Below are 21093 nucleotides of genomic sequence, written 5' to 3'. Positions count from 1 at the left end.
CACAAGGCTTATATATACAGTCTACTCTCATTAAGTCTCACTAGGAATCAACATACCCTTTGTTCATGTAAGCGAAGCAACAATCACCCTCTGAGATTCCGCTCTCAGCAACAAACAATCACGACCCCTGTACACAGGCGGTCTGCAAAGGAGAGCTTCCCTATACACCGTTTGTGCTTGTCAACCTTGAAGGAGAAGCCCAGGTCTTTCTTCAGACCTATATTCCCATTGGTTGACACATCCCTTCCATGTAACTAAAATCCAAAAGTAATTAAGGAAGGCTTCCACGGTTCGTACACCGCCGCCAGAAAGAAAAGAAGTTTTAGCGCTCCTTCACCTGGGTGAGGATCAACACGCTAGGTTCCCTCTATGTTAATGAGGTCTAACTACCTTAGAATGGACTCCTCCGAGCCTTGCCCGATATTGCACTCCTCCGAACACAATGTTCAGTAATTCTCCGATTCACTTGAGCTTGAGCAGGGAGGTCGATAGCTCCTACGAGCCTTGCCAGTTCGCACTCCTCCGAGCACAGCGCTCCAGCGCGTTTAACACTCCCTGACGTTCGGTGATTCACCCGCGCCTGGGCCGGGTTGAGGTTGGCTCCTCCGAGCCTCGAGATAATACTGTGCTCCTCCGAGCACCGAGATAGTACCATGCTCCTCCGAGCACTATGTTCAGTAGATAGAGGGGGACTGCTCGGCCGAGTAGTCTACCGCGCCCCTGTTGATAAGTGAGCCTGCAGGTGTGGGTAGCGGCGACGTCGGGTTTGTAACAATGGTTCGTGCTCAGCCGAGCACCATCGGAACCGCTCACCTGAGTGCTTCCCAAACTGTTCGTTTCTCAAGTCCGTCTCCTACGAGACGCCGAAGCCAGGATAGACGTTGGAATCTTCTGCTCCGCTGGTTTTCAAAATAATGCACGCCTAGTGCTGCGCGCCGCGTCCTAATATAGACGCCCACTTCCTGGTTCCAATGCTGCTGGGACGTGTAGTTCCTAATCGCTTGGTAGGCGCATCGGACCTTGATTCCTCACAGACACTAGACATGAGCAAGCATTGTAATTGACTTTGCTGCACTACTTTTCGTCTGCATGCCAGTTCAACTGCTTGGGCAGATGTGCGTTGCAAGAGACATGTCAGGTATGACGCACATCGGTTGGGTCTACATCACATTGACTTAAAAATTGAATCCCTAGAGTTAAATCAGGAGTAGTGGAATGCATGATTTTTAGGATTCTCTCCTTGTGTAGCCTTTATGGGCAATTTAAATCTCATAAACCTTTTTGGTCTGGCCAGGAAACACTTGATCTGTCACGCCAACCTCATGTAATAACAATATAATAAATAAGAGAGGCGAAGCTACCCGCTGTTCAAGATGGCTGCTCAGTGATCAACTTTGCTGACCATGAAGAAACACTGCAGCCACCTGATACAGTATCCCAGGAAGATGAAAGTTTCAGAGTAGCCCAGACTACAGGCAGACGATTATGATGGTGAGACAGAATACACAATGATTTTAGGGGGTACCCCGGCACAACTGTGCAATGAAGAAGGTGGCCACCCCTCTTCTTGGTCTGCTAAAAACCATCAGTACATAGGACCACAGTCAGTCAGCCCTGTACTGCAGTGTAAATGCTTATATGGTCTCCACTTACGCTGATCCTAACCAGGGCAGCATATAGGAGTGGGAGGGTCTACAGCTGATGCTGCACAATTAGAAGCATGACTCTCTATTGCAACCTCTGAAGAACTATTAGTGCCTGGGTCCGAGGTCGCACCTGTCATGTAGAGAGAGACTTGGTAGCGCCCTAGAAGCTACAGGAATATTGGGGTAGCATCAGAAGCCATAAAGGAGACCGGACCAGCAGCTCAAACAGGCACATGATTCTCCCTCCCCTCTGGGACAATTCACTGACGTGCTGTACTACGATCAGTCCGCCCTGCCTGAAGGGGGCTATGGGAACCCTGAACACCACTGGATCCTATGGGTGGCATGCAGTTACGTGCTGCCCTCTAGAACGTGCAAACAAAATGCTCACTTGCATGAGAAATACACCCATCATACATGCTGCTGAGGTTTCTCTGCTGTAGGCAATGCAGAGCCTTGGAGTCGCCCAAACAGAGCATTTAGGCGGGATAGTGGCGTTCTTAGATCTCCTTCATGTAAACTTTTCAGCATTATTATTTTAAGCGACATTGCCTTCCTAAAACTGCACACTTCTGCTCCCAACCAGGGAACTGCAAGTGTAAGAAAGTGCATTATTATTAGGAGTGGGCAATCACCCACCTTCAGGAATCCCAAAAGTCACTAAATTATCCATAGTTCAACCCCCTGCTAGCTATGGCACAGAGCAAACAGGCTTTACTTAGGTCACTGTGTAAAGTATTTATGCAGTGTCAAAATATCAAAAAAGTCAAAAGACCAAACAATAAAAATCCCAAACTAAATTAGAAAAATACAGCACATTTTAACTGGTTAATACATTTTGAAGATTTACTTGAAAATAGCTCCAAAAAGCACTTTGTGCCAATGATAGTCTAAGGACACAGCAGATTGAGACCTAGGTGCAATTTTAGGCCGATCGTGATAGGGCACGGGTTGGATACAGGAAGCAGCGTGTTCCTGGTCAACAATTTTACATTCTTACCATTGGCCTGCTTTAGAATTTGGCAGACGGGTTATTCTGTCTCAAATGTGATGGAGATCCCATCCGCCATATTACAAGTGCATTATATTCAACGGCTCTTGTAATACAGGAGACGGGATAGCCGTCACGTCTATTACAAAGTAACCTGTCTGCCAAACTCTAAAGCAGACTCTTAGGGCCTGATTATGAGTTTTGCAGATGGGATACTCTGACACCACCGTGACGGATATCCCGTCCACCGTATTACAAGTTCCATAGGATACATTGGAATTGTAATTTGGCGGACGGGATATCTGTCACGTTTGTGACGGAGTAACGCTGTCCACCAAACTTGTAATCAAGTCCTTAGTCTTTTTCTTGGAGCTCAAAAACCTAGAACAAGACTGGAGTTGGTTCCAACAAAGAAGCACTTTGCTGCAGGGTCCTGTTAACGCTCTGGAGGGGTGTTTAGACAGAATATCTGAAAAACAATATTGTGATACAAAAGTATCCTGTCAAGAATATCGGGACATCAAAAATATTGTCAACACGGATATCGAAGGTAAAAATATTGTTTTTAGTGTTGTTTTTAATATCGTCAAAAGTATCGATGTAGAAAATAATAATTGTATTTAAATTATTTGTAAGTGTTATTTAGTATGTAATTTATTGTACCGTGTTTTTATTTTATTTGTTTATATTTTTTTCGGTCGAGCATGAGCCAGCGCGCATGTGCTGCTCTGTGAGACTTCTTGTATACCCTCAGCTAAGGAGTAGCGAATAGATGCCCCGCCCACCTTCCGCCCATGTTTGCCATTGGTTTGTGTCATTGTCTGTCTTAAATGCTGGCTTCTGATTCGTCAACCAGCTTGTTAGTCCCTCCTTAATACCACCTCCTCTTCATTTGTCACCTCCCATGGCGACTGGCCCCTTTACTTCCCTTGTTACACGGTACGTTATATTTTTAGACTGTGAGCACTATTTTCTTTAAGGACGTCCTCCTCCTCTGGCATGACATGCTTTGGTGCCTTCTTAAATCCCCCCCCCCTCCTGTTGTCCGTGCATTCAAAAACCATTCGCCCGCCAGCCCTCCTTCCCGTTGTCTCTGCCTTCTCCCCACACCACCCCTGCTCGCCCTCCTTCTCTCCCGTTGTCCGTGATGCCAACCATTTACAATGAAATAGGCCTCGCGTAAATGTGATAACCCCCGCACTGCGCCCATTCTGGTCTACCCTTCCCTCATGCCACCAACCTTGTATCCTAATAAATTAGCCAATATGTGTTATAGTTATAGTGGTCGTTGTTGGCCGCAGTTTATTAGGATTATGTACATACTCATTTTTGGTCATAATTAGTATGACCCCTGGTCATCTTTGTCATTTGCGAACTGCCGTATCTTGGTCATAAATCATACATATACTTAGAATGTTATGAATATCACATTGCGATACATTCTGTACATTTTCCCAGTTCGTAAATGGCACCAAAAAGTTATTTTGTTAGTTCTTGGTAGTCCTTCTTTTCTTGTCTCTTCTGGGAGCACCGTTTGGTTGCTTTCTACACCCTTTGCGTGTAGGGGGGATAGATTCTCCTCAGACTTAGGCCCCAACTCGCTACCGATGTGTGCCCTGCCGTCTGGCGGGGTCTGGGCTGTGAGTGCCGTCTCCGTTTGCTACCCCCTCCCCTGCTCGGCCAACTCACCCTGCCGTACGGCATCCCAAAGTGAGTGGCCCTCGTCCTACACACTGCCTTGTCGGTGTGTCTCCTTACCCAACCATTATACCATTATTTCTCCGCCACGCTGCCAGGAGGCTACCGTCTTCTCCCCGATTTCCTTGTCTCTTTTAAAAAATAGTTTTTAACTTGCAGCCTGCCAGGGCCATTGTTCCCCACAGGCTATCCCAGAAGACTCTCATCCCTTCCTCTGATAGGTGTACCCCGTCCTGGCCATACAGTTAAGGGCGCCCCGGGTGGATAAGCCCATGCCTTATGGATTCAAAGCCGTTGGTCTTGCAAAATTTGTGAATAGCGATGTTCATCTTATGTCTGATGTTATCCACCGCTATGTGTGACTCTGCTCCTCTCCACTGCCTTCTACTGATCACCTCAGACCATATGATGGTCGTGTCTCCAAAACTCCTGGCTGCTTCTGTGAGGTCCGCCTGTATGGCCTGCCCGAGGGCCTTCCTTCCCAACTGTGCCAGGTCGTTGCCCCCGAGGTGAATGATCAGTATGTCTGGGTGCCAAGCTGAGTTTGCCTGCATGTTCTTGAGGGCCACCAGTAGCTGACTCCATCTCATCCCCGGCTGCCCCAACCAGCAAATGCATGTGCCTTTGGGTCTTCCTGTCATCCTGTGGCATGCCCGCTGCCACCACGTCTGCATCCTGGACACGAAGGAGTGGCCCACTACCCACACCAGGCGAGGGCGTTTCCCTGCTAGAAACAATGATCAAAATGCCAGGCAGGCTCCTTCAGCGGCGGCAGCGCCCCTGCCCCCCCCGCTATCGCCCTTGATGCTGTCCAATCACCCTGACGTTTGGCATCCTAAGGTGAAAGGCCCCACCACTCACCCTGCCGTGCGGCATCCCAAAGTGAGTGGCCCTCCACCCATGCCTGTGGGATCTACAGTAACTGATGCCTGATGTAGGTTTTGTATGCCTGGGACCGCCACCTGCACACTGCCTGTATCCTTACTTCCGACATGCCGAACTGTGATGCCGAGTTTGCCGCGCCAATCTTGAAAGAGTGGGAGGTGAATGCTGCAGGGGGCAGCCTGGCTTTGGTTAGGGCCTGGCGCATCACCGCTGTGAATTGGAACTTGCTTAAGTTGCTCCCATCCTGATGTTTGAAAAATGTCCCGTCCTCCGCCGGGCGAGCCCCTGTGTACTTGAACAAGCAGCACAGTGCACAGTATTTGCTCTCTTGGATGCACTGCAGCTGTACTTCAGCCCCCTTTCCTGCCTGATCCATTTTGGACCTCCTCCGCACTATCTCAACCGAAGCTGCCCTGGGTCTGATGTCGGTGGGTTGGAGGCCCATGCTTCCTGGGTTCCACCATTTCGCTGATGCGGAATGCGCCAAAGAATGCAGTGGAGAAGGCTGCCTGAACCATGTGGAGCTCAAATATGCTCTCTGCACACTCCGCTAGTGCCTCCATCAGCTGGCCCAATTTTCTGAAATCTACAGGATGCCTGCTGTCCGCTTTTTCTCCTCAGCCCGTTTCCACCCCCTCAGTATCGCCTTGAGGTACAGGGATGCCGTGGGATCCTCTCCTGTGTGTATCTTTGTGAAATGGGCTATGGCTGACAGGTGGGCCTGTGCCCATGACCTTGATCTCTTGTTGGTGAATGCCCATTGTATGAATAGTTCTACTGCTCTTTGTGTCTCGCCCCTGTTGTTCAGTGTCCATATGCCCCCTATCTGCATCACTGTTGCTGCGTATTTCCTGTACTGTCTGGCTGCCTCTGGGGCAAGGGCTTGATTTACCAGTGTAGATAAGTCTACCCCCCCAGGTCCCACAGGTGTTCTGGAAAAGGCGTCATTACCTTGTCCACTCCAGGCACCAATTTCCTAAATCTGCTCATCTGTAATCTGGACAGGGCGTCCGCTACCGCGTTCTCCACCCCTGGTACATGGCGGGCCTTCAGATCCATGTTTCCCTCCAGCTGCAATTTAACCAACTGCCGTATTAGTCTTAAAGTGTCAGGGCACCTTGCTGATCCTTTATTGATGGCCTGCACCACCACCTTATTGTCTGACCACAGTGTCAGCTTCATGTCCTTTAACTCCTGTTTCCATACTGTTAATGCTACTATAATGGGGAACAGCTCCATGAATGTTATGTCACTGGTGATGCCTTGCATGTGCCACTTGTCCGGCCTTTGGCCTGTGCACCATTTCTTACCCAGAATTGCACCAAAGCCTGTGCTCCCTGAAGCGTCAGCAAATAGGGCTATCTGCCTGGCTGTTACCCAACCTTTTCTCCAGATTAGGACATCGTTGAATTCTGCTAAGAATTTGTCCCATATTAGTAAATCCTGCTTGACCCCTGCCCCCAGGCAGACATGGTGGTGTTTGTGTGTGAGGCCTGTGGTTAACTGGGTGAGGCGCCTGGAAAAAACTCTACCTGTGGGGATTACCTGTGGGGATTACCCGAGCTGCAAAATTGAGCTTGCCAATCAACCTCTGTGGATCGCGGAGTGTTGCCTTGTTGTGATCGTATTGACTCCTCACTTCCTCCCTGAAATCTCTTACCTTGTCTTCAGGTAACCTGGCTGTCCCTGTGACTGAATCCAGCTCTATCCCCAGGAATGCTGTCTTTTTAGCTGCCAGCGGGATCCCCAATTCCCCTGCTAGCTCCTCAAAAGCTGCCAGTGTGCTTCTGCATTCTGGTGACCTGGCGGGGCTTGTAAACAGAAAGTCGTCCAGGTAGCGAAGTTTCCCGCCTGCTGGGTGTCTGTTGTGCAGGGCCCATTCTAAGAAGGTGCTGAACTGTTCAAAGTATGCTCAGGATACTGCGTGCCCCATTGGCATAGCTTTGTCAATGTACAGATCCCCATCCCACTGGAAACCCAACAGGTGAAAACTTGAGGGATGTACTGGCAGTAGGCGAAAAGCAGATTCAATGTCCCCCTTAGCCATGAGTGCCCCGTGTCCTGATGAACTTACTAGGTCAATTGCGTTGTTGACTGTCGCATACCCCACCGAGCAAGCCTCTGCACTTATCCCGTTGTTCACTGACGTCCCCTAGGGGAAGGAGAGATGGTTGATTAACCTGAATTGCCCTGGCTCCTTTTTGGAGACCACTCCAAGACGTGAGATCACTAAACGTTTATGCAAATGTTGAGGGAGGGGGCCCTCTATCCTGCCCAAGGACTTTTCATTCTCAAGTTTCTTCTAAACTACCCCTGGGTGTTTCAATGCAGATTTCAGGTTGTTTGCTCCATCTAGTGGAAGTGCACCTACGAATGGTATCCTGAAACCTTCCTGAAAACCTTTCATTAGTACTTCTGCGTCTGTTTTGTTAGGGTATTTGTTTGCTAGCCTGCGAAGTTGCTGTGTGTTAATTGGGGATCTGGCTAGCTGGTAGTTGTGTAAACCTTGTGGCTCCCCTACCACTTCCTTGCTAGTGCTACTGTTTTCTTTTCTTATCCTTCTTGTTCCCTTTGTGATCTTGCTTGGGCCGACATCCCGCCGCCGGGTGTCCTCCCCACAAATGGAACATGCGTGCTGGAATTTGCATGATGAACCCCACGTGCATTCCCCAGCGTCATATTTCCAGCAGACTGCTGTCGCTCCGCTGGAGGAGGGGGGTTTCCCTGTGTTGTGTTTAGATCTGTGAAAGGACTTGCCCTTCCCTTTGTAGAAGAAACCCTGGAAGGACTGGTCACTTTCACCTGCCCAAGATTTCACTTCCTTGGCTACCAACATCTTGTGTATAAACCCAGAGCCGTCCTCCTCATTCCATTCCATCTCTGGGAGCCTTTGCATCTTTAGCCTGAAACCTTTGTCATATTCCAGCAATGCGTCCCCAGAAAACTGCCTTTGCGCCCAATGAATATTGGCCTCCTATAACCAGAGGTCTGCTGCGCAGCACGGGATTCTTTTTTATGTACGCCATTATTTTAAATGCGTCCAGCCAATTATCACAATTTTTTTTCTTTCTCTCCTTACACCTCACCCTTCTATCCTCGTCCTTCTTCTCACAGACCATGAGATCCAAACCTTCTAATTGAATCTCTAGCAGGGAAAAGATGTCCACAAACTCTTTCCTCCATATCCTTTCCTTGACTGCCAAAGGGATGAGGCTTGCTAATCCTGTGGCTCTTGTGGTTATGGAGGCCGGACCTACTTCTTTTTGGTCCCGGTGGACTGGCATCTCCTGATGCTCGACCACCTGAGCCATCGCCGCCTTCCAGGCCCAGATCTGTCTGCAGCAATCCGTCACCATGTACTGTAGAGGCTGCCCGAATCTTCCCTAGCAGCTCAGTGAGCTCTCTTCTGGCTGCCCTCCTTGCGCTTCCATTGCTCCTGGCGGGGTGCTGACGCCCTCCTGGAAGCACCAAATGACTTCAGTTCCCTTTAATTCTCTCTTCTTGGAGTTGCTGGGTGGGGCCTTGTGGCTCGCAGGCAGGAGCCCGACAACGGGAGATTGCTTGTGCGGGCGTGTAGCAAGCCAAGTTCAGTTCTGATGCAAGCTTAGCGGGCTCGCAGAAACGCTCACTGTCCGGAAAAGCCCTGCTAGAAACTCGAACTTCGCACCCACCGCTTAGGAAACTGACGCTCTGCCCACTGTGCTAAGCAGGCTGCATCCAACCGGGACACTGCGGCCCACTCCTGCACGAGCAGCCAGCACTGAGGGTTCGCCCCGGGGAATCAAGCACAATGGCTGCGCCGGGTGGGAAAAATTGAGCCTCTTCGTCCCGGCGTACTGAGTTTGCCACCTTTCACTCCCCCGGGTGCACTTGGAGACATTGTTCAGCTGATCACGGTTCTCCTGCTGGATTGAGGAGAGGAGCGGGCACCTTCCAGGCCGGGCGCGCTCCACTTGCAGATCCACTCCCGCCAATACCGTGCTTTTGGGCGCCCAGAACCGGTTCTCCTCCAGGGCTCGGCGTGGGTTATGGCGCCAGCCCCTGAGCCTCTCTCCCTTCCTGGGAGTGGCGGCCTCTGCCAGACCTATTGTATTGTAAATGCAGTTTTTTCATTCCACTTAAAGCCCTGTCTGAGACAACTACTATCCTTAATGAGTTTCTCCTACTGAAGGCAGCAGGCGCGCAACACCCATTGGACTCACAGGGCTTCAGCCCCCCCCCTCGCGTTTGGCAGCCCGGGATGAGACAACCTTGCGGCGCACACACAGCCGCACCCGAGCACTTCACAGGTCTTTAAAAGACCATTTGTATGTTAATGAGGCCTCGCTGTTGTTTCACCCCTTCTAAGAGCCTCTGCAGCTCCACTCTGCCTATGGCTTAAAAGATTCAGCCCCCCCCCGAAATTTTTTCTTAGCCCCGCCCCCCCCCGAAATTTGGCTCTAGTTGCGCCTCTGGAAGGCAGCACACGGGCGCCCACATTCACTTTAACCCGGGCTCCCGGCATTATCTCACCCCACCCCCTTTACTACCTATTATTGAATTTCTGCCTGAGAGGAAGGAGCCTGCAAAGATTGTGGTGAGCAGCGCTTTCCCATGCCTGAGACAAGCTGCCTGGGCTCTCTCAAGACATTCCATCGGCAAATGTTTGGAGAGCAGAGACAAACAGCAAAGAGATGTATTCCCCTGCCCACTCGCCCTGGGGCTACGGTACGCTGTGTGCCTGCCCATGCGTTCGTGTGTGTGGCTTCAGGGGTTGAGTTTAATGCTTTCATAGCCCACCGCTGCAATTGAAAGGAAAATCAGAAAACTACAGGTTTTATTTTCAAGCGATTTTTGTCTGCCTCCATTCCCTTCCTCTCACTTTTTGCCCCCTTCCCTCCCTCCATCTCACATGTCCCCATTCTCTCTCTATCTCTGTCCATTCCTTGCTCCCTCTTAACATCCTACCCCACACCTTCACTCTCCCTCTCCCCTCAGGCTCTCCACTCCCCTCTCTTCCCCCCACCCACATCTTGTGCTGGGGTCGCCCAGCACGCTGCTGCGCTACCTTGGCTCGCAGCCCCTAGCAGACACATTCTGATCTGTTCTAGCAGCTGCTGCAGGGGTGCTGGCCCCGTACCTAGCACCGAGAAAGATGAACTAATGCTGTAATGAACAGCTGTCAACAGCTAGTGCTGCCCTGCTTGCTTTAACACTTCAGAATCTGTGCTAGGATTACACCGCACAGATGCAGTATTTATACCACCACGTGAGATGTATGTAAGCATACATTCAGTGCATGTGCTATAATATATGGGTGACACGGGTCTCGCGGCCTCCTGTCCGCATGAGGGTGGTCCCACCAAGACAGACTTACAGGCAACGTGCCGACTCTCATCAAATTTTAAACGCATATATCAGCCCTGTATCCCTTCCTCTTCCCCATGGCACACCAAAATCTCTTTGGTTTGTGCCTGTTCACCCCTCACCCCCAATGGCCTAAGTGCCACCCTTTTAATGGATGGCTTCTGTCACACGTACTCACTGGGTTTCGCTAGTGCTGTGGATATTTGAGAAGATTTTCCTTACTACTTTGTGAAGTTTTTGCAAGCTTTGCAACCTCAGTGAACATCACAGTTTGCAGAATTTTGCCCCCAAAAAATCCATAAACTGAAAAGAGGAGGTAAAACTCAAGAAAAAGTCCACTCTTAGCTAACGAACTGCATTTAAAAATTGTTTTTGGAGACAGTCCTAAAGAAGCTTCAGATCCTCTTTCTAAAGGCTGCTCAAACCCCACTTCTGTTTGCCCCCTGCCTTTGCGAGTGTGTCAGCCGTGTACGTAAGGAGAGACCTCTCAAACATACCTGCACTTTCTAATAAGGGGCAGGGCAATTTTCGTACTGCTGAGGTGAATAGTATAGCAAAAGTATTCCAAGGCACCCATAAGATATGGGGTACTCTCTGCATCCTCGTGGGAAAAGTAAACAAGCATTTGCAACGCAGTAGGTCTCACAATTGCAAGATTTTGACCCATTGGCATTGTAAATGACAATGCCATTTATGTATGTTTAAAAAACCAGCAATAATAAAAGGCATTGTTTTTTACAATACGATACCAATAGGTCAAAGTTTCTAAAATGCGAGACCTATTGCATTGCAATGCTTGTTAAATAATGGTTTTAGTCAGATAATTTGTTGGTTATGAAATTGTTACAATTTGTATACTTAGTCGTATTAATCTATATATATATGAATATATTTCTGGGGCTCAACATGCAAAGCTTGCCAACACAGCATCAATACTACTTCACATCAAACTGCATTCAATAACTAAACGCAAACTTTTAAGCAACATCTTACTTGTAAATCTGAATTTGTTGTTTATATTTTGGAATGCAGCTGCAAGTTAACATATATTGGCAGTACGAAGTTGGCAGTACACAAAATAATTTTACAACATATGAGGGCCATTACTAACAATGATACTAGCTACCCAGTGGCAAGACACTTCAGGGAGCATCATGATAGCGACCTCAGACATCTTAAAAATTATGCGATTGAGTCAATACCGTTACAGAAGAGAGGTGGGTACAGGGAAGTCAAATTAAGACGCCTGGAAACAAGATACATTTTAGAATTTGATTCTAAGCATCCAGGAGGTCTTAATACCACGGAATACTTACATACCTTCTTATAATGCAACAAGTTTTGACACAATCTAGCACTTCCCACAAAATCAGAAATGAATAGGGTTAACACCTATGGGATTGTACAGCACCAATACTACAACATATCTGATATTTTATAACATCTACCTGTGTGCAATATTCATTCATTCAAAATCTTTATTTCGATCAATAAGATCATAAAAGATATGCATAACAGTAAGATTATTAAAAGCCGTGGAACATGAATTGCAATGCATTACATTGGCAGTTTGTCTATTAAAATCAAGTAAAAGTATAATTCAGTTAAAATTCATCAGTACGATAAATTGTAAAACTTTGAGGCAAAACTGCGACCTAGTTCATGTAGCGGGTACGAGTGTGCCACATCGCTGTTAAAAATGTGGCTACCGCAAACACAGTTGAAGGTGATAGATCGGTCTTTAGTACTCTATAGGCTGTGTAACACTGTCTGAACCCTAGGTTTTTAAGCAGGGGAACGAGCCAATATTTTCTAGATTTGCTATAAGCAGTACAAAAGAATATCACATGCATTTCGCTTTCCAGGCGATCTAAACATACAGGGCATTGCTCGGTAGACGGGGGCTGAGACCACGTACTGGTGAATGGCCTGAGGGGGAGAGTGCCATATCTCCACTGTAAGAATAGTTTTCTGGTCATAACAGGGCTGATTCGGTCCAGCACAAGTTCCAGGTGATATGAATCTTTAAATTGGATAAAAGAATTGGTTAAGGAACCCAACTTTGTGCTTCCTAATAGGGAGGTTAGTTTAAGATCATAATATTCTTTTGATAAAACTTTACGTGGTACATTTCTGCAAGAATTTACAGGATCTAACCATAATTCCGGCCTTCCTAAACTCTCGCACATTCGTTTGATATATTTTAGCCAGGGAATGTTTGTTATCTTTGGTAAGAGTAAGATCTCCTGTAACTCCATCCTGTAGCTCAAGAGCTCCGGTGTGCTCCAAATTAGTCGCCAGAAATTTAGTGGCTTTAGACCCAGTTCTTCTTCAATTGATCTAAGACCGAGGTCTAGTCTCAAAGGGAGAAGCGGGGTGGTTGGAGGTAGAGCCACCAGCTGTCTGATGAATTTGTTTTCAGTGGTGTTGAGGTTTTGGGCCGGTAAATGTCCCCAGATTTCCCCCCATAGGTAACTGCACCCCTGGCCTGCATGCTGTAAATTTGGAGGGCTGGGCCAATTGGTTTGTAGGTCGACCTGTTTGGTAACCTGCAAATACCACCCGTTAGCTGTACCAGTTTAATATTGGTCTTTGTCCGATGTGTATCCCAGGTCATGTTTTGGTTGATAGTCACCCCTAGATACTCAAATGTAAAAACCCTCTCTAATCTCAGTGTGCCTATAGTGGGGTTGGGACGTGTTGATGGCGGGGGGTTAAGAATCATGTATTTTGTTTTCAGAGCATTGATCTCCAACCCCCGCTCTGCACAGAATAGCGAGAAACCATCCAGAACGCGTTGTATTCCCATTGGGGATTTTGACAGCAGCAGGGTGTCGTCCGCAAACATAATGGCAGGCACCCTACTGCCGCCAAGCTTTGGAGCATCAATGTCCCCCATTTTAACCAAGTGGGTGATTACCCCGTTGACAAAGAGGCAGAAGAGGGTAGGTGCAAGCACACAGCCCTGCCTCACCCCCCTGTCAACGGGGAATCTTTCTGAAAGGGTCCCATTCCTGCCACACCTAACCCGCGCAAAGTTATTTTGATGTAACCTTATCAGGATATTCAAAATGTCTGCAGGGATACCCAAGTCCACCAACACTGACCATAATCTGGCTCTTGGCACCAGATCGAAGGCGGCACGCAAGTCTACAAAGACCGTGTATAAGCTTCCGCCCTCGGTTATTGCAGTTTTCCAGAACAAGAGGTTCAAACGGAAGATCTGGTCCGTTGTTGAAACTCTCCTCCTGAATCCCGCCTGGAAGGGGCTCAGGATGGAGGATTCTTCCATCCAAGTTTGAAGACGGTCTAATATCAGCCTCCCAAATAGTTTCTGTGAAACATCAATGAGGCTGATGGGCCTGTAGTTGGTTGGGAGCAGAGACGATCCCTTCTTATATATAGGGACAATCTCTGCGCCCAGCCAAGTACAGGGCACCTCCATGCCCCTCAAGACTGCATTAAAAATCACCAGCAAATATGGGGCCCGCACATCTGGCTCTTGTTTAAATAGGTCTCCTGGAAGCCCATCCAAACCAGGCGCTTTACCTGCTGCCAGCCCGTGAATGGCGGCACGTACCTCCCCCTCCGTGAAGGGGTCCCCCTCGTGTTGCCTATGGATTTTGGGCGATGCTTGTGATGGGACTCTATCTAGATCCTTATAAAGGGACTGAAAGTGATCCTGCCAGATTTTGGCTGAAATATTGGGCTCAATATCCGAAGCGAGCTCCTCGGACCCTGTGTTTACTACTCTCCAGAGTCCCTAGCAGCTAAACTGGGGGTGAGATTCTCCCATTTTTCGTAGTCCCAGTCAATCTTAGCATGGATAATCAGCCTCCTATGTTCCCTTCTACAAGCCTGAATCACCAATCTGTTTTTACCCTCCTTTATCGAAGTCAGCAAGTCTAATTTAGCCTTTCGGCATGCAGCGTTATACCAGCTAGGGCATTTCGCCCTACTGGCTCCTATCTTTCCAATAGAAAAGAGAACGTCGGCCGTGGACTTAATAAGGTCCTCATGTACCGACCCCAGTTGTTCATGAGTTCCGTGGGCGCTAGATTGGTCCAGTAGTGCGCTCACCTTCTCTAGTGAGGGAATAACCCGAGCGTACAACTCTGAGAGTTTTCCTGGGTTGGCAGCTAGTTTTTCCCACCTTACTCTCCGTCTATTGTTTGCAAGAACCATCCCTGTGGCAGACCCATCTTCTCCGGCCCCATTTACAACTATACCCGGGAGGAGATATTCTAGTTCAAGTCCATTGTGGTCACTCTCCTCTCTGGGAATCACCCTAAAGTCTATGACACAGGACCACAAAGACAATTGAACCAGGATATAATCCAATCTAGACTCCCGTCCCGCTTTGTTGAATGTACAGATAGCGGGGATATCGGACTTCGTACGTCCATTGCATGCCCTGAGACCGTGTTTGAGGGTCAATGCGGTAATCTGTACAGCCAAAGGTGTCCAGGCTCTGGGCGCAGGGGCCATCGTAGGCGGTACTAGCCATAGAGCTTCCTCCTCCAATACTGGCCCCTCCAATAGTCCCGTGAGAGGCTCAAAGTGGGAATTCAGGTCACATCCTACAACATAGGGTATACCCTGGGGAATTTCGCTGAGAAAGGTGGAAAGGTCGTTGATGGTAGTTGATTGCCGGGATATGTTTACCGGCCTGGAATAGACATTTACCACAGCCAGTTTTTTGGCATTCGGCCACTCCAGCACGACACACTGGATATCCCCTGAAGCTGTTGGCAGGGGTGTGGCCTCACAGCCCAGATGGGTAGCCACCCAGGTTGCTAACCCTCCAGATGGACGACCCCATCTAGCAGGAATGGAAAACACCGTGAAACCAAACATCTTTGGAGTCTATAAATGAACTCCAGTGTTCGCAGTCCATCTTATTTCCCAAGCCCGCCAAGTTCCAGGATAATATCTTTAGTGGGGGTGATCTAAGGTGGACAATGGGAGTTGGAGTGGTTTCAGTATCGGCTGCAGTGACCAATGTTGGTTCGTTTTGATCTGTTTTCCCTAGATTGGCTGGGGGATGCGGAGTGTACATTGGAGAGATCTCATTAGTAAGTACACTAACTGCTGTGATTATATTTTGGTGTATATTACCACATGAGCCGCCTTTGTTAGATTGATGTTCCTTATTGTGGTATTGGTCGACACAGGGCTCAGTCCTTGGGGGTTGGTTGGTGCAATTGCTAGGGGACGTGATCTTTCCTACATGAGCAGCCCCTAGTCGGTTGTGGAGCCCCCCCGCCTGGTGAGACAGCGTCAGTCAACCATGTCTAGGCAACTAAACCTATTAGAAGTTGTAGGATAGGTAGGCTGCGGGTCTCTATAATAGAAGGAGTCCCCTTTCTCCCTTCCCCCCCTACCTCCCCTTCTCATGGGAATTGAATCCCAGCCCACCTCTTCTCGTACATAGGTCATGGGTGGGTAAAAAAAGGATAGTGCTAAGGATTGGATAGATGTCTCCTGGTCACGATGTGGCCATCCGCATATGTGGGAAACAGTTCTGGGTTCCCTAAAATTGACCAGGACACAATCCCCTTTGACTGATTTGCTTGTGTGACCCACCCATGGGACTCTTCTTACCATGAGCACCTCACTCCCTATGCCCCATGGAAGAGGTCTATGTAGGGTAAGCCAATTCACCACCTTATTCTTAAGGGAAGCTGCAGATTCCTTAGTACCTTGTTTTAACTCCGGGAGTACCTTGTAATATTTATTTATATATTTATATACATATTTATTACATTATTTATGCTAGCTTATAAAAGGTTTTTAAATTGTATTTTTATTTATTTATTTTAGTAGCCGGTGCTTTCTTGTATTATTACAGTATGTACATATACATTTTTATGGCATGTTATTTTATAAATGGAAGGAACCCAACTGCTGATGGATGTAATATATACAAGGATTGAACCATTAGATTGTTTGCCCTAAGCCCCAGTTTGCACTTATTGGCATACTCTGCAAGAATTTATGCATAGTCTAAGTGATTTTAAGACTATGAGTATGCACAAGATGAATCGTATATTATATCTTATATGCAAATTTGCACTACAGCACTTCTTTGCCAGTCAATGATGAGAATATGTGGTCATTTAACGGCAATAAGTAGCACATAGCACTTTATTACAAAATATGCACCTTAATCCAATATATTTTTTAATACACACTTTTTAGCACATCGTCATAAATGGGCATTGAGCAACAAGAGTGAGGCTAATTGTGATGATATTCACGTTATTAATCTTCTTAGGGGATATGCACTTTTATATGTTATCAACCGATTTTCAACTTTTATTAGGGGCGATCTAGGCATATTCAGCATTTATGCAGGTATCAATACAGGCTCTTTTGCCCTCAATATATTGCGACAACAAGCACAAATGCAATACTATGTTTTGTATGCTGTTATTAACAATTGCTAACGGTGGTAAAATTATTGTATTTTATATCGCATTCAAGCATGGAAATTCTAAAGAAGCCATAGTCTGTTGTCTATGTTGTTTTATCGCGTTGTATGTACTTGCACTTTAAATATGGGTTTCACTGTTTTAGCTGTGTCATGTGATCAAGGCAGTGAACTGGCCGAAACGCTTCATAGCGGACTGAACTGGTGGCACTAAAGAAACTTTAGTACTATAGCTGGGTCCACGCTCGTTTTTCTGTTGTAAAACAAAGTTACCGACGAGGGTTTGGAGAGAGAGAGATATATATATATATATATATATATCATTGCACACACGGAACTAAGCAGCAGTTTGCCAGAAATTCACATGCACATCCATAATATCATTATAATACCGTCATATTTGAAGCAAAAAACTCTTTCTTTTGGTGAAAGTATGGTGCTACTCAAACAAGAAATCTCCCTCTGCTTTTGGAAGAAACAACAGACTTGTAGGGAAACCGAAGGATGCCCTACTAAAGTCCACACACTAGTTACCCATCAGTTGAGGCACACATAAACAAACAATTTCTTTAACTAAGATGTATGTGCAAAGTCCACAATATGCTCCACAGTTTTCTTTAAATCTTTATTCTTTATTGCTCCTTCTTGTCATGCCCACGTATATATACAAACAAACAGCCGACACATGTTTCGTCCATCAGGACTTTTTCAAGGCTAATACGTATTCAAACGGAAGTTTAAGCAACTCCTTAGTCACTTGCTCAGCCTAATGATAACTAGGTCCTTTGCCCATCAGTATAGGTCCTCTCCTTGTGGACCAAATAATCGTATTAATCGGCTTTACATTGATTCGTAAACACCAAAATCATCAGGTCATGGTACACCTCATCTACTACGAATTTAAATGGAAATCATGAACATCCTTATCCGATACACCATAAGTAGACCACTATGTCCTATTGGAACTCTGTAACGATTCTCATTTCAGCTGTCAAAAACATCGAGTCTCCCAGTTTAAAGCACACTCAAATATAGATGTGCCAAACAAGTCATGATACACCCGCTGCCCCCTGCCGTTGCTGCTTGCCTCAGGGTCCGGGAATTGTCCTGAAGCTCATATTGTGGACTTTGAACATATATATATCTATATATATATATATATATATGCAAAACACAGAGTTGTCCTCAGTAAGAACGCCACACACAGAAGGATCCGCACAACACCTCGCAAGCGGCAGCATGGTAGCAGGCTACTTGTTTTCCTTGTGGCCATACGCGTTTCGAGCTCCCATGAGCTCTTGATCAATGGCGGCGTGAAGCAGGACAAAGGCAATGTAAGAACAGCTGAATTTGATTAAATACGGAGTCCCGCCCATGTGGGAAATACTGGCAACCACTGGGTAGTTGCACTTTGTCCAACAAGGAACTGCAAAGACCATAATGCTCCCTGATGACGCCCATTTGGGCGGGACTGAATTTCCAAATAAATTACGTGCAGGTAATCAGCCTGTGTCTCCTGTTGTTTCAGCCAGTGATCAAGGGCGGGAGGTACGCCCGAAACGTGTTTGGCACGAGATGGAGTAAAGCATGACGGGCTGCGGTGCCACTGCCGGCGGCAAACGAGTGTGAAACCCCCTTGAGTGAGGCCTTCCAATGGGGCAACCTTTTTGTTTGATATATATATATATATATATATATATATATATATATATATATATATATATATATATATATATATATTTCCTTGATTTTTTCTCCTTCTGCCTTCCCCTGCCCTCTGCAGAGGTTCGCTTGTAGTTGGCGGAGCGTGCCAACATCGACATCAATTATTACGCACCAGTAAAGCGATCACTCAGAGTTAGGCATACACCAGTGGTTGTTACTTATTCCAGGTTACGCGTTTCGCTCGCACAGCGAGCTTGGTCACACAATGAAACATGGGAAAGCATTAGCAATACATAGACAATGTATACACAAACAGAGGACCAACAGAAGGTACGTATTTCCAGCCAAAATGGCATCCATTTTGAAGTGGGTTACCTTTGCTTATTGTGGAAGGTGTATTACTTCATACTCCAAATCCTAATCATAAATAGGTCTCTCCGTGTGCAAGTAATTTAACCATAGTTTTACTCTAGTGGTTAAAGATGAGGCTAGATCTTGACTCTGTATACCAATGTATTTTTTCCAACTCAGTGTTTCTAGCAGCCATATTGTAACATGCATTTGCGCTACCTAGTGCACAGGGTGTTTGCTAATCTTATCAGCGTACTGATGTACTAATCCCCAAGGTATAGATCGTTACCCTCTAGTCTGTGGTAAATAACGTTTAAAACGAACTCGTTATACTGATATCCATTCTGACTAGTGCCATGGATGAGCCAGTGCGGTCGTTCAGCTGAACCCATTTTAATATGATTCGTATGGTCCAGTGCCTGGGTTAGTTCTGTACATTGCGATCAATGTGCTCTTCACGAGCATAACGTGTCTAGGTGTTAGTTACTAAAGCGTACCCATGGGCATAGTTATCTAGGTAGTATGACTACAAGAGACTAGCCTCTCTATTCTAACATGTAGTGTGTCTTTCCCCATACATCAAAGCTACACTTAAGCGTCCAACAAGGATACAATAAAATGTGTGTGTTAAAATTAGTAAACAGAATAAAAGGAGAATATACAAAGTCTGTTATCTGTCTAGTCGGGCCCTCCACCATTGCGATAGAAGAAAAGGGTAGGGGTGGTTTTAAGTGAAGATGTTTCTCAGATTCTGACCCTTCCTTTTCTCCTGTGAAAGAAAAGAAAAAACACACATTAAAATCCATGAGTGGTCTCATTCTAGGATTAAAAACACATCAGAGAAGTGAAGTTACAATTACAAAGGTGTACAGTCTTGAAGGTAAGAATATTTTCAGCATAGCGAAGAATCATACATATTTCGACATTATTCATGTAGATGAATGCTCATTTCTTCATCCTGATTAAGCCCTTCTGGGTTTTTTGTTTGAAGGTTAACTATGTGGCAGGATTGTTTTTTGCGCAGGTGAAGGACTCTGTTGCCCCCTCTCTGTGTATATTCGATCTGTTCTATGGCAAAGAAAGTGAGGAGGGAGCTATTGGAAAGTTGGTACTACAGGGTAATGGGGGTCTTTGTTGGTTATGGCACTCATGTGTTCCAACAACCATTTTTTGGTGGCTAGGGTGGTGCTGCCTACATATCTCTTCTTGCATGGGCATTCAAGGATATAGATGGTAAATATCGCGCCACATGCAAGAAATTATTTTATGGTTCTATCTCCAGTCGGGGTAGTGTAGGTCTTCCTCATGGAACTGTTCCTGCAGGCTTTACAGTGGCCACAGGAGAAGAACCCTTGAAGATTAATCTGGGAGTTCAAGCTCTTGTTGGTGATATACCCTCTGACTAGGAAATCTTTGAGATTTCTCCCCTTCCTGTAGGTAATCTGTGGTCTCTCCTGTATGGTGTGGCCTATCACTGGATCACTGGCTAGAATATTCCAATTTCGTGTCAGGATTTGGGATATGGCCTTTGATTCCTTGTTGTAAGTGAGAATTACTCTGGTTGTAGTGTCTTCCTCAATGATCGTTTTGTCTCTCAATGTCTCATCTCTCTCAATTTTGTCAATTTTATCTTTAGCTCTCTGCAAGACCCAGTTCGGAAACCCTCTCTCTCTGAACCTTTTTACCATGTTCTCTTGTTCATTGAGAAACCTTTCCTGGGTGCTGCAGTTTCTTCTCGCTCTCAGCAGTTCTCCAAATGGAATGCTCCATTTCAGTGTTTCTGGGTGACTGCTGAGAGTGTGAAGCAGACTGTTGCCAGCAGTGGTTTTTCTATGGAGTTTGGTGTTTATCCTATTTTCTGTGATCTCCACCACTACGTATAGGAATTCAATCTGCCTGTTACTAATGGTGTAAGTCAGGGTGAGATTAAAATTGTTGTTGTTCATGTCTCTGATCGATTTCTTCGCTGCCTTTCCAAACTACTAAAAGGTTGTCAATGTACCTGTACCACCTTACAACCTTATTGCCACTGGGGTCGTGCTCTAGTTTTTTCAGGACCTCCTCTTCCCATACCCCCA

Source organism: Triturus cristatus, chromosome 8, assembly GCF_964204655.1.
Source record: "Triturus cristatus chromosome 8, aTriCri1.1, whole genome shotgun sequence".
In the NCBI taxonomy this organism is placed as follows: Eukaryota; Metazoa; Chordata; class Amphibia; order Caudata; family Salamandridae; genus Triturus; species Triturus cristatus.
This window is presented reverse-complemented; position numbering follows the sequence as displayed.